The sequence below is a fragment of the Penaeus monodon genome, chromosome 24, assembly GCF_015228065.2.
Source record: "Penaeus monodon isolate SGIC_2016 chromosome 24, NSTDA_Pmon_1, whole genome shotgun sequence".
NCBI classification, from domain to species: domain Eukaryota; kingdom Metazoa; phylum Arthropoda; class Malacostraca; order Decapoda; family Penaeidae; genus Penaeus; species Penaeus monodon.
Window position 1 is genome coordinate 27,250,431 of NC_051409.1, and position 361 is coordinate 27,250,791.

At 30.7% G+C, this 361-nt stretch overlaps 1 protein-coding gene across 1 annotated transcript in view; it reads left to right on the forward strand.

Moving 5' to 3' along the window:
• LOC119588702 overlaps positions 1 to 361 on the forward strand; it is a 103,718-nt gene that overhangs the window by 19,832 nt on the left and 83,525 nt on the right.

The window sequence follows — 361 nt, forward strand, 5'->3', positions numbered from 1 at the left end:
AAGCACATGCCAAAAACTAGGGTAAAAAAAAAATTTAAAAAATCTATAAAATTTTTCCCAACCCAAAAAAACACTCGCTCTAAAAAAGTAAAATTTCCCAAACTAAAAACCCACACTTTTTTTTTAACCCAAAAGTGTAGGATTACTGTAAATTAAATTTCCCGTCATTTTATAGCCAACGGTGAAATTAACCATTGGCTATAAGTATCGCCGTAAGTTAGCTTGTCATTTTGTAAATAACTTGAGTAAAAAATATATTGATGAATTATCTTCTTCAAATACAAAATCGCAGGAAAAACATAACACACACTAACAGTGAACCAAGTCGCTGTCAATGGACCTCTCGAATTAATGGTGAATT